This window comes from Haliotis rufescens, unplaced genomic scaffold (genome assembly GCF_023055435.1).
Source record: "Haliotis rufescens isolate VD_foot unplaced genomic scaffold, xgHalRufe1.0.p SCAF_28, whole genome shotgun sequence".
Taxonomy (NCBI): domain Eukaryota; kingdom Metazoa; phylum Mollusca; class Gastropoda; order Lepetellida; family Haliotidae; genus Haliotis; species Haliotis rufescens.
In genome coordinates, this window is record NW_025963979.1 from 6549954 (window position 1) to 6564112 (window position 14159).

The following is a 14159-nucleotide window of genomic DNA, read 5'->3' on the forward strand; positions in this document are numbered from 1 at the left end:
TAAGTTATTCTGATTGGTCAATCAGAGGTTTAAAATCACAATTACAAGCTCTGACCGACACAGCTGATTTGATATTTATCATTGTTTATAGAAAAGTCATTTTCAGTAGGCATTTTGAAATCATGACATGCACAATTTTGTTTTATAAAATACAGATTAGTGGTAATTACATAATTTTGATATGTGTAACAATACATGTTGTGCAGAAAACACTCAGGAGAGTTTTAGAGACAACAGAGACCTTGAAATTTGCCTGTTTCATTTAGCAGACTCACAGATGCATCCTATCTGTAACTTTGCAAGACTTGCTTTATTTTTGTAGTTGGTGTCTACTTCATGATGGCTTATGAAGTCACTGTAGCAGTGCTACACACTTTCAATGCCTGTGAGATATGTGAGACAATGAGATAAACATTCCGTTCAGTACCAACTTCAGTTAAGTGTGGTTAAATCTACAGGACAGCTAGCTATATACATTGAAAACACAGCATGTTTGTATCCTAACTATTCACTTTCTGGCTGGAGAAAACTGATTATGAATTGATGATTATGATTATTAAATAGTTTAATGCACTTCTGCAGGACAATATTGTCTTCCAACAGTGTACAATGAATTAGTGCGTGAGTGTTGTTAAATTGCATTAGGTCCTTGAAATCTCTCAGACTTTTCACTGCATAAGAATACTTTCCTTGCTGAGTATCTTATTTTTATCTCATTGACAAATCTGAAAAAAGGGTTGCCTTTTGGCTGGCAAAATGGCTTAGTTTTACAATTATAATTAATTATTCATAGGATCAATATATGCCATAACAATTTCGATTTAGTTTATCCAGGTGGGTTCTTGGAAGCAAAATGATGTCATCCATAGCATCGTGACATTGTGACAGTTTAATTAGAGAGCGAGTGCTATAGACATGATAGACAATTGCTGATAAAATTTGCATTTCACAATGTTGATAAACATGTGTTTTTTTTAATTTGGGGGTACTAGTGAGGATTTGATGCAGTAAATTTTATCATTCCAAATGTAATTTGTGGCATAATATACACAATAACATCTGCAAATCTGAAAACACATAATTATATCATTTTTAATTTGAAGTTTACATGATATGCAGCATTTTGATTGGACGAAAGGCCTGTCACATGACCGCAAAACTGTTGCAAGCTCTGACATTCATACAGTTTGGCCCTCACACCATATAGTTTCATACGCCAATGAACTCACACAAAGTGAATGTTAAATTCTTAATTATCTCCTATGATGTCATTATGTTGTAGTTTATAGCATAATAGATGCAGTGCTTTCTGAATGACATTTCAAGATCAGACCAATTAATGTTCTTCTGTTATGGACAAGTATAAATCTTTTTGATAAAAACTTCTAGTTCAAGAGTTAGGACATGCATGTCCAATCAACCCTGATGACTTTTGGGGTTATTTAATTCATGTTCTCTTCCTGCCCCTTGGCATATTGACCAAGCTGTATCTAATAAAGACAAATACATGCCAATCTCATTAAAATAAGATCATTTGCACTGACATGATAGCTCTGTGTGGGAAGATCTGACAACCCAAGAATAGGAGGTTGCCTAAGGTGAAGACAGGAAAACCTCACTTCTTTCCTGTGTGTGTCTACTGTGCCTTTCTGTTACGCAACAGCCAAACCCGTGTCATGGACACGAGTCATGGACACAAGTCATGGACACTGTTAGATGATGACCTGCACGGGCATTACATGAACCCTCTTAGCTATCTAGACTCTAACCGTTTAGATGACCAGCATACCCCAGCCTCCCACGTCCTTCTGATTCTGAAGTTGGGGAAGAAATTGAGACTTCTCCACCACGGGAATTTGGAGCTCCTTTACCTTTGTGGATTTACTAGGTACTCTCTACCATTACATGCCAAGCTTAAGAACTTCTCACTATGCAAGTATGGACTTCTTCTCAATTCATTTGGCTACAACACCAACAGCTCTTATCTCGGATTAGATCCAAGGCTGTATCTTCACAGGCCAAGAAGATGTTGATGAGTAAACCTATCACATCCCCTACGATGTTTCACAGTCAACTTGGGAAGGTCATAGATGAGGTTAGACAAGATACAGCAGAGAGATTTCAAGTATTGACTATCAACCTCGCAGCCAGAGCTCATGAAGCATCTAAAAGACCAAGAGATCATTCAAGAGATGTTCCCTTCCGTGAACCACCCTGGAAGAAGTATGTTCCTTCTGGCAAAGAATCATCTCAACTATTCAGACGAACCGATAGTTCATAGTATCATCCCAACTCTTTTCATCAATCAGACGTTTGGGATCCAACAGAATGAGCTCCGAGTCAGGAGGTCACGGGGACCGCAGATGCCTTCATTCCAGCTCCTCCCACAGTTACCAACCCTATTGATCTGGCTATGTCTATGGACTACGATCTACGATTACCTCTCTTCAACATTTCGCCAACCCTGGGTCCAGTGGAGGGATGTTTATTATCCTAAGGCAAACTGGAAATTGATCACCGCCAATAACTGGATCCTAGATGTAGTCTCTCACGGCTACAAACTACACTTCCAGACCTGACCTCTTCTCATGTCTCGACCCCAAGGCCGCAGGTTTCATCTTGAAGGCAAGAAATTAAGGGCAGCCAATCTTGACATCAACACATTATGTGGAGAAAAAAGCCATATGCATAATCCAGGACAAGGATGTTAGTCTCCTGTATTTGTTGTAACAAAGAAGAATACCAAAGAAATAAGAATCTGGTAGATCTTCAGATACAGGACTCATGGATGGAAACAGAGAAGAATCTCCACATCAACCGCAGGGAGATGAGGGCTATATTCTATGTGATCCAGAATTGGAAAGATCTACTCACCAACATCTCAGTTCTTATCACCACAGACAACTCCACAGCAGTGGCATATATACAGAAACAGGGAGGGACCAAGTCCAGCTCTCTGATGATGGAAACCTCGCTTTTATTCGACTTGGCCAAATCACACAACTTCTGGATGGAAGTGATACACATTCCAGGGAAGACTCTGGAGGATTGTTTCTTCGGAATGGACTCACCATCTAGACATCTTCACCTGGATCACATCAATATGGAACAATCCATACCACTAATCTTGTCTGAATCATCAGCTCCCAGTCTATGGCAGTCCAGTACCGGATCCGAGAGCTCTGCAGATCAACACTCTGTTTATGGAATAGACCAGCCTATTTCCTCCATGGTTTCTTCTGGGCAAGGTGATACAGAAGATAGAACTGACTGCACTGTCTGGCCCAAAAGACCTTGGTTTCCCAGACTCCAGACTCTTCTCATGAAAGATCCTCTCCCAATACTGTTCCGCAGAGGTCTTCTGCATCAACCGAGATCTGACCTTGTCTATAAAAACCTCCCCAATTCTAATAATACTACCTCTATGGGTGATCTTTTTCAATTTATCTTCCCTTCATTAACCCGCTTGGTGCACTGACCCGGACAGTCCAATCTTAAACTGACGGCCCATATGGTACGCACGATATGACCAGTACTCATGTTACTATCGCACCTATAGACACTTAACCAGTATAGCCTTCACCTCCATCGGCAACGGTCATGCTGGTGTATGGACAGTATATCTTTTCTTCTAAACAATGATCTATCTATTGTCATTTCCGGAAACAGATGTTCCGAAATAAAATGATACATCAGGGATGACCGTGACTACTTATATTGTATAGTTAATCACTAGATCAGCTGATCGTTCATGCCAGGTCCGTGTGTTGACGTTTTGCAATAGGTAGTGAAAGTGTTGCCCTTGATGTTTGAGTATGACACTTTTAAAAGTGAAGTAGATTTTCATTGTATTTGTACCCATATCTATGTTGTAGTATCGCCAAGCAGGCTACATCATATGCATGCATTTCAGCACAGAAGTTATGCAATGCGGTACGTGAAATGTGAAGGTCTTATGCCATGTCAATTTGCCAGTAGCCTAAATGTAGTGAATTTTGACAGCATCACATATAATTATTTATTAGGTGTATAACTTAGAGAAGTGAGAAATGTTTTCAAGAAATTGTAAGAGACACTGGCACTGACAAATCATGTCATCAACTAAATATCTCAATACAATGTTCAATATAAAAGAAACAGAAATCACAATCTATTTTGATATTTAAGGGTTAATTGGTGCATGTTGTATAAAATGATTTTAACAGATTTACCAACAGATATCTGCACTGCACAGTGACTGTTATTATTTTATTTCATATCTTGGTACTAGTATTAGTTTACAAAATAATAAATATTTGACGCATTAAATAAACATTGGTCATGTTTGTATACCATAACATATATTTGAAACCATAATTGAGAAAGTGTTGCCATTCTGGGAAACTTACATTAGACTAGACTTTTTCATTGTTGTGCCTTCAAACTTTTTTTTCAGTTTTAGCTTCCCTGAACAAAGTTCATTGCATGATGAATGTCATTGTTAACCTACCCTGAGCCACGTTTAAACATGGCATTATCACATTATTTAAATAACAACTTAATTAATGATTTTTGGCAAATATAAGATTTCATAAAATCAACTTACCTATTTCTTTTTAGTCTATCTTTTGTAGACCCTCCCCACATGCTTGCCATATTTGTCATGACCCTTTGCAAATCCTAAGTAAGTTAGCAAACAACAAGATATGCTATTTTAAAGAGTTGGTACAATATGCTGTTTTTGAAAATTTTAAATTGTTTCCATCACCTCCTTATTGTGGATTTTATTATTCATACAGTTGGCCTGGAACATATCTGATACATATCTTTGTACAGAAACTGCTGAAGTGTTTTGAAATTGTTTCTTGAAGTAAATGTATATCATTAAATATAAATTTTTTGAAAATTTTGAAGTTTAAATTTCAGCAAGAAAAGTTCAATAAAGAAGTAACAGAAATAAACTAATCACAACCCTCCCCCAAGTTTATAGAATTTTTGTCTTGACTGTCCCCTAAGCACTACCATTTTTTTTATGTCCCTCCCCAGATATTCTCTGCCCTCAGTAACTGTTTCTGAAATATAACTGGTCCCTAATGTTGTTTGGGTTTCTTGTTAACTGATTGTGGTAGTTAGTCTGTGAGTACAGAGTGCTCTCATCATCAATACTTAACAGGTGTGCAAACGCTATGTTCCTCCATCCCCACTGAATACATACGACCATAAGAGGCGACTAACAGGGTCGGGTAGTCTGGCTCGCTGACTTGTTTGATGCATGTCATTGTGTCCCAATTGCGTGGATCAATGCTCATGATGTCAATCACTGGATTGTCTGGTCCAGACTCGATTATTTACAGTCATATAGCTGGAATATTGCTAAGTTGGGGTACTAAACGACAAACAAACAAAAAACATACAACCACTTTAAAGTGTAGTTACTGGTGTTTATTTTAAGTCAGCTAATGAAATATGGCCATTATTAACTCAAGGAAGTTAGGTTGTATAGCCCTTCTTCGTGCACAAACTTTGAGTGAACACTAATGATATAGAAGCAGTGTGTGGAGTAGATGACCGCAAGGCACATGTCGCATGAGAAATATTGCTGTTTGTACGATGTCATCTGGGAGCTAGTTGGTCTGAGCACTCTCTGGTTTCAATTTCACTGGAACCTGGCCATGAAAACCTGTGAAACATAGATGATGGCATGATGTTTTTCCATTCATATTTAATATTTTCAACATCTCCTCTGAAGCCTTATAATGATACTTAAACTTTACGCTGCTGTTACTTGCAAAACAGATGTCTTGTCTGAGTTTTTTCAAGGCCGCAATGGCAGCCATATAGGAAATGTCATTTGGCCCATTACAATGATTGGTATTAATGTATAATAATGTGAAATTGTGTTATGTTTGTTGTATTTCATTGCTTGGATGACCCAATTTTCAAATAAATAGGCCTACAATTGGAAAATATTCCTAAATATTTAATATGATGTGAGCTACAGAATCTCATGTCTCTCTCTATATATAACTACTATCATGTTAACATGCATAATTGTCTTATAAACTCCTTATTAATTTGTATAAACTGATAATCATCTATAGGTTTTTCATTCATTGTTCATGACCTCACATGCTTGTTGTAAGAGGCAATTAACGGAATCGGGTGGTCAGGCTTGCTGACTTGGTTGATGCATATCATCAGATAAGATTTGTGTGGATCGATGCTCATTATATCAATCACTGGATTGTCTAATCCAGACTTGATTATTTACATACCACCATCATATAGCTGGAATATTGTTGAGTGCAGCATTAAACATCAACAACAACAACAATAAACCATGATGTCACAAATTATTTTATGTGATGTTATTAAAAGACGTTAAAAGATTGTACTTGTTGTAACCTGCCTGGCGCTCGTTTTTAAGGGGCAAAAACAAGGACTGGTCAGCTCTGAGTCAATATACTGTGTCTGAGTGGGGTATTCATGTTAAACTGTGACATGGTATCTCAGTGGGCTAGCACTATAACATCAGCATCCGAACGTCACTATATAAGTGCAATAATCTTGGATGTGACGTTAAACCCCATTTCACTTCACCGTAAAACAAGGAAACCAACATCTTCTACCTTTACTCAGAAAAAAGACTTCCTCTCCAAGGCTCACACGTTACAAAATAAATTTACTTGGGACACAGAATCCCAAGATCCAGAACTTACAATTTATTCATTTTGGACTGTTTATCCATAATTCATTGTAGCTTATGAATTTATAATTCTCTACATAGTTTATACATACCGTGAAGAGGGTTTTCTGGCCACAGCTGCATGTTATTACTTTGCCTCTCTTTTACCTCAGAGAGGTGATGGACAAGAGAAGATTAAAACAAAGTTACTCAGCTGTTAGAGACAATTTGAGACCTCAAATATTTTTGAAAGACTCCATTAGTAGGATATTCTCAGAGCTCCAGATAAGCTGCGTATCTGCGTAAAATATGCATCAGAAATGCAGAAATACTCAGTAAAATAAAATCCAAGCGTATCAAATACGCAACGAACATTACAGATACGCTACAAAAATAAAACTTGTGCGCATGATCAAAATATTGTGAAGTAACCCTGCGTATTCGATTAGCAAATCAGCAACTTATTTTGAAATTATAAACGGGCATTCCGTCAACCTTGCCACACTCCACGATGACAGTTACATCATGATCATTTGCCATCACACTTTCTTGTGGACATATTGTGGTATTTTTGAGTCCTATAAAGTTCTCGAACCCACATGACATCAGTTTGCAGGGACTACATGAATAGTGTTTTCAAATATTTAACTTAAATACCCACATGTGTAAAAACTAGTGGGTAACAGAAATTTGAATACCCAGATAGAATTACTGATACCCAATGATTTTAAAATGCATGGGTAAAACACCAAACACAGTCGATTGGATCTGCTTGTGCCAATGAAACATATTTAACTAATCTACTCTATCGATTAGATCTGGTTGGTTGGATGGTTTGTTTGTTGTTTAATGCCTCACTCAGCAATATTCCAGCTACATTGTATATGACAGCGGTCCGTAAATATTTGAGTCTGGACCAGACATTCCAGTGATTAATATCATGAGCATACCACACAATTGGAATCGATGACATGCATCAACCACGATTAGATCTGGAGGAAAATCATGTGCTTTGCAGTACAACAGAATTATTACAATACTAATTGTTTCATAAAAAGGAACAAAACAAACATAAAGCAGTTTCATGGATTTACTTTTATTGCGAGTCTTGTGTTAACACAAGTTTACAAGTTCACAGACAGGTAGGTGCTGTCTTGAAGTACCATGGTTATCCTACACGTTCTTACTTTGAGGTTTTGGCACTGAGAGTTGTCGGTCAAAGTTCCTGTGGTTGGCGCCGTGTATGTCATTGCTCTGTGAGAGACCGATTTCCTTGACTTCCTTTGATTTATACTGTGAACATGAGAAGTCAGGTGATCAGAGGTTCTCTGTACAAAATTAAAAGCATTTTAATGTAACTTTTTTAGTTGAGAAATAAAGTACAGTAAACTACATTTTTAATGAACTCACTTATAACGAACTGAAGTATATAACGAACATACTTTTTGGTCCCAGCCATTTGCTGTATATATGCTGTATATATATATGCTTATAACAAACTACGTTTTAATCGAACGAAAATCAGTGGTCCCCTTGAGTTTGTTATAACCGTAGTTTACTGTATACCCTACCCACTTGAAGCATAATAATGGATACTTTACATTAACTATTAATGTTAACGAACGACATGTACTGTATTCGACGTTATAAGCGCCCAGGGCGCACTCACAATTAGAATTAGGGGGTTCTTATTAGAATATTATTTTGGTAAAGAAAAAAACAGAGTTGAAAGATCGTAAATTTCAGGGTTTATGCTGACAGCCTGAAATGTTTATATACGACAGATATAATTTTCCAGAATTTAATTGCCAATAATTAAGGGTGCATATAACACACGAGTGCGTATTATACACGAATAAATAAGTCTTGTGTACATTGGTCAATTGGAAGGGGTGCAATGGGGATTGTTCACTAGTGGGCGCTTATAAGAGCGGGGCGCTTATTACGTCGAATACGGCATTGTAATTAAACATTGTTAAAGTTTGACTTAATAATCCTCGATAAGGGTCAACTGTACAGTCCATGTGCACACATGACAATTTGAAATACATCATGACGTCATCATTAAAGATGTTAACACAAAGAACACAACTGCTGATCTTTGATTCATCTGCTACTATCTTTAGAATGCTTTGAACAACGATAGTAAACAATCAATATGTAAACAAGGAAAATGTTAGTTTCGCTGCCGTAACAGATGAAATTATGAAGTTGGATAGATTTACAACGGATTGCTGACGATTTGTGTCTAGTTCGTTCGCAGATCAACCGTTCATCAAGCCATCAGTGGTCGCCCTATGGGAATGGTTGGTAGGAAACTATTGAATCCTCCAGCCTTGCAAAGGCGGCTGATAGTTTGGAAAAGAGTATGCGTGCGAATCGGGGCGTCAGTATGCCAGACATCTGTTTTAGCATTCCAAAGTGGTCGAAGGTAAAAATACCTGGCAAGTACCATTCAATGGCCTGAACAAATACATAAATTGTTTGCAAATGGAAATACTGTATTTGTTAAACTCTGAAACAGCAGGTTTAGACATACCAGTAAGAAATAAAAGTAAAAATGGTAAAATACAAATTATGACTCAGTCACAGTGATAAATGTACAGTCACAGTGGTAGACAGTTTCTGTTGGACATGCAGATTTGAAAGTTGCATGCATGGATCTACCTCAGTATCTCAGAAAGCCATGTCTTAATATCTTCAATCAATATTCATTATTAATGCAACATGATTATTTCAAATGAACATTGAAAAATATGTTGATGAATTTTAATGCAAGTGGCAGACTCCTCATATTCTCTCTCAGATTCATGAACTTTTTGTATAGACGAACCAAGCATCGCTCTGGCTGTTCGTTGTTCTGAAAACACCTTCACCTTTTACTGTCACACTTTCAGTGTTTATAGGCCACCCGTGTTGGTCTTGGACATGTCCTCAGTGTAAACTAAGTCCTTTGACCCTTGGTTCAAGTTCTGCACCATCTTTGTTTGAAAGGTGTCCCTTACCCTAAAAAGTCAATGCTCATCTCCAACCAAGAGAGCAAAGTTCAGGCCAATCAAATAAAGTCGTGTGATGTCAACTGGCATATGAATGCACATGTGTCCTATTGCTTTTACAGGTATTAGTGAGTTGTAGAAGGCATGTATCAGAGATTTTAAATAAAGACAAAATATAACAAAGCACAGTAACTTATAGTTAATTTGTGATCCATGGATCCATGGCTGAGACCTGTTTCTTCCTCAGTTCAGCAATGGTAATACATCTATCAGTATAAGTTTTTCTATGTCCTTGATTGAATCTTCACTGATGGAAGCTGAGGGACGTCCAGCCCTAGGGTCATCATCAAGGCTAAATGTTCTACAAGCCTTAAACATAGTTGCCCAACATTTAACAGTGGAATAGCTAGGGCACTTATCCCCATACACTTGTGACATGCAGTCATGAATTTTTTGGTGAGTCCTTTTCTGCAAAGTCAAAAACTTGATGACTGCTTGGTACTTGTTCTTTTCCATTTCTGTGTCCATTTGGACCCCTATCACATTCAACTGGCTGTCACTAATATACAAACGGCTTTAACTCACCAAAGACACTTGCGATGAACTACTCAAACAATGTACTAAATTGACTAGTTCACTTTGTTATGGCCCATAGTTGAAAGTTAATCAGGCTTAGAACTTTTTGACCAGCCCTCGTATTCATATAGGGCTGTGCTGATGTTCTTTTCTCTGGATCACAGTAATGACACTGACAGGGGGTGACGAACACATTCAATACTGTTCAAAGCAACATCATACCAAACTCACTCACCCATTCAAATAAATGTTGAAAGTAAGAGATAGGAGAGGTCTTAAACTTGAACATATCAAGAGGTTAATATCATATCAATGTAGTACCAGGAGTTAGTACACAAGATCTAGAGTCATAGTTTTTGTTGTGTATTTGAGAAGCTTTTGTTAGCTATCCTTTCACCAATCCCAAAAAATAAGTTATCAACTTTTTGCAAACATTTCTGATGAAGAAATATATCCTTATAGTAAAGATGAGAGCTAATCTAGTTGCTTTCTTAAACTTTATTACAAATTAAAGCTTCAGACTGTTTAACTTAAAAGTTCATGACTTGAACTTTCTCAAGAGAATGAAGATGGTCACATATTTGTATCATGCAGTGAAGGCTTTCTATTCATCCTGACAACTTGTATGGCAACTATCTCAAGTCTACCTAGATAAACCAGTACTATCAACTAATAAACTATGTTACCATATCCCTACCATAGAGCCAACAGTCTCAGTTTATTACCCATCTTATGTATGAGAAATCTATCTAGGTACAATAACATGATAAATGTATGCTGTATTTGTTCTGACAGTCGATACCTGTGTCATAACTGTTTGTCGGTTAAGCCCTATGATCCAGATAGATACATGAGGATTAGTAGGCTAAACAGATTATTAGACTGTGCAAACAAACAAACTATCACTCTATGGAAACAAATACATAATCATAAAAATCAAAGTCGATTGTGCGATTCTGATTACCGGGATATCATGAGCATGTGTTTATGAATGACTTCCAACAGTGATGATACCAAGTGTTGCTGTAAATGAAAGCATATCCTGCCCCATTGGTGGCACCTGAGTCGCAAACACTTGCAAAGGCAAGTCAATTGTTCACCTTAAAACCAGGAACATTTGTTTCAAGTCAAAAGAGGAATTGTATCAGACATTAACACTCAATGTATACAACCTTAACCCTTATCCCTACCCACCACTGTATAAAACAGGCCTCAAAGTTTACATTTTTACCAAGTAGCCACTGGTAAAATCAAGAAGTCAAGCCAATAGTGTAGGTTGACAAAAACATTTGAAATTATCTTTTATCAAATAACTATTATAATATGTACAAGTCATAGCATTAGTCTTGGAATTGTAGATTTGTGGAAACTGTACTTGACTCAAAACAATGATGCAATTTATGTTACTAGATTATATTGGTATATTCTTGCTTATCCAATGAGCACTGTCAACTGAAATAAAATACTAATTACATTAATATTTATGTATTTCTGTTCATTGGTGACTGACGAGGAATTATTCGCAAATACAATTATCAGCAGACATCTTTTCATTCTGCCATTAACAGATTTCTGTAGGTCTTTGACAATGTGTGTTTTGAATATATTCAAAGTGATAAGACATGAAAAAGTGACTACCGGTATTGTAAATTTCTGTTACAGATTCATTATGAAGTGAGAATTTTTCCAGGTTCACTCTTTTGTTAAATTAACAGCAATTAAATCATTTATTTCCCACAAAAGGCAGCGAGTTGGCCTTATGCTACAGTCAGAAAATGCTGACGAGTAACCGGAAGTTGAAAACACTTTTGACATTCACGATGTTTATGAGTTACATTTGAATGATTCAGTCACATTTTTCAAACAAACTTATCGTAGCATTTTCTATATTCTAACTAAATTCAACTTGATGTTTGACCACTAGAAAATCCGCGCACGGTGGACATTCTTGCAAGAGGATACATTTGTGAAGACTCTTCCACCAGTGCTGTCTTAACGGTACCTAAAGGCTAGGCGAATATCATCTTAACTACGATTTGTGATCTGAAATTTGTATATTATTTTGAAGAAAGAATTTTAGATCCAAAATTAAAATTTGCTTGCTTTTTGAAACTTTACCCATTATTGTCTTGTTTTCTTAATTTCTGGTAGGATTTAAGTGACAATACAACACTTTTTATTTTTGTAAGAGAAAATATGAGCATCAATGTAGATGAAACATTGAAAGTGTACGGAAGGTCCGGGGTTTGATCCCCGGCCGCTTCATACCAAAAGACGATAAAAGATGGTACTTGTCGTTACCCTCGGCGCTCGGCATTAAGGGGCTAAAACAAGGACTGGTTGGCTCGGAGTCAGTATACTGTGTCTGAGTGGGGTATTCATGTTAAACTGCGGCATGGTATCTCAGTGGGCTAGCACTATAAATTGGCATCAGTCTGGACTAGTACAAGCAGACACACACACACACACACACACACACACACACACACGTACATACACGTACATGCATGTCGCTATATATAAGTGCAATAATCTGTGTCAAATCTTATTTATCATACTGTATGTTTTGTTTGCCAACCGTCACAGAGTTTGGCTGCTGCTGCTGCCAAGTTATCATGCTAATTAGGAATTAATCTTGGACGCGACGTTAAACCCCATTTCACCTCAACCCACCTTGAAAGTGTAACAGTTTGAATGAAAGTGGATGCGATATCTATGATAACTGTGCACAAGAATATCGCAGAATTGTCAATCCCTGTGATTTTATTTGCGTCCATCGGCTTGGAATCACATCAAACATCACTACTACTAGTTCCAGAGTTACTGTCATGCTTGTTTTAACTCACAACCTGTAGTGGTACAGTTGTTCTGGAATTTTATTTATAGTAACGGAATTTATCCCAACCCACCACTTCATGTATAAGATTGTGTTCACCTGAGACATCAGGTTAGTGTCCACCTAATACATCAAGTGAATGTCCACCTGAGACATCAAGTTAGTGTCCACCTGAGACATCAGGTTAGTGTCCACCTGATACATCAGGTTAGTGTTCACCTGATACATAAAGTTAGTGTCCACCTGAGACATCAAGTTGGTGTTCACCTGAGACATCAGGTTAGTGTCCACCTGGTACATCAGGTTAGTGTCCACCTGAGACATCAAGTGAGTGTCCACCTGAGACATCAAGTTGGTGTTCACCTGAGACATCAGGTTAGTGTCCACCTGGTACATCAGGTTAGTGTTCACCTGATACATCAAGTGAGTGTCCACCTGAGACATCAAGTTGGTGTTCACCTGAGACATCAGGTTAGTGTTCACCTGAGACATCAGGTTAGTGTCCACCTGGTACATCAGGTTAGTGTTCACCTGATACATCAGGTTAGTGTCCACCTGAGACATCAGGTTAGTGTCCACCTGATACATCAGGTTAGTGTTCACCTGATACATAAAGTAAGTGTCCAACTGAGACATCAGGTTTGTGTCCACCTGATACATCAGGTTAGTGTCCACCTGAGACATCAGATTAGTGTCCACCTGAGACATCAGGTTAGTGTTCACCTGATACATCAAGTTAGTGTCTACCTGAGACATCAAGTTTCTGTCCACCTGAGACAACAAGTTAGTGTGCACCTGATACATCAAGTTAGTGTCTACCTGATACATCAAGTTAGTGTCTACCTGAGACATCAAGTTAGTGTTCACCTGATACATCAAGTTAGTGTCTACCTGAGACATCAGGTTAGTGTTCACCTGATACATCAAGTTAGTGTCTACCTGAGACATCAAGTTTCTGTCCACCTGAGACATCAAGTTAGTGTCCACCTGAGACATCAGGTTAGTGTCCACCTGATACATCAAGTTAGTGTCTACCTGAGACATCAAGTTAGTGTCCACCTGATACATCAAGTTAGTGTTCACCCGA

General features: G+C 37.7%; 1 protein-coding gene across 1 annotated transcript in view; it reads left to right on the forward strand.

Annotated features, from left to right (window-relative positions):
- The window catches only part of LOC124139184 (coiled-coil domain-containing protein 154-like), an 85562-nt gene that overhangs the window by 13655 nt on the left and 57748 nt on the right, over positions 1–14159 (forward strand). The window lies entirely within an intron of this gene.